Source organism: Myotis davidii, unplaced genomic scaffold (genome assembly GCF_000327345.1).
Source record: "Myotis davidii unplaced genomic scaffold, ASM32734v1 scaffold44, whole genome shotgun sequence".
Classification (NCBI taxonomy): Eukaryota; Metazoa; Chordata; class Mammalia; order Chiroptera; family Vespertilionidae; genus Myotis; species Myotis davidii.
In genome coordinates, this window is record NW_006299705.1 from 9,521,576 (window position 1) to 9,522,340 (window position 765).

Consider the following 765-nt stretch of genomic DNA (forward strand, 5'->3'; position numbering starts at 1 on the left):
CGTTATGAACATGTTATTCATATGAACATGTTAAGAGATCATTTGAGAACCCATTCACCATTAAATTAAACATAACATGTTAAACTTATACAGAAAAGTATAACATACAATTGATTAATGCAATAGAGATCAATATTTTGCTTTTTTGTCTATTTCTCTTTATCTGACAAGCTTCTTTTTAATTGACAAGCTTTTCTATTGGTGTATAATTTGTTCCCCAGGAACAAATTATTTTTTCTTATTGCATCATTTTTTTACTATTCAGAAATAATTATCTAAACACAGAAACATTAACATGTGTGATGCTCCTTGTTCTGCATTTCCATTTCTTCTTTGTTTGACCATTTGTTTATTTCAGGTGCTGTAATTTAAAGGGGCAGCTGCACTTAATGTGAATGTAGGAGGGCAGAGGTACAATGCCACAACTACACAAAAAGGAAATGGATGAGCAGAACAAAACTGCAAATGTTCAGAAGGACAAGAATGAGATCATTTATATGATTGTGAAAATAGTTTCTGACCATGCCAATAATGTTCCACATTTCTTTCCCAAATATGGATGTAATTGTTCACAGAGAACATAATATTTAATAGGAGGAACTTTCTCATTCAGGTGATATTTTAAAAATATTTCCCTCAAATTCACATTTTGAGTTAATGGCAATACAAAAACAAGATATATAGCTGTGTCTTGTATCTGATCACAATAATAAAAATAAGAAACATTTTACAACTACATATAGAATGAAGAAGTATAAATATATA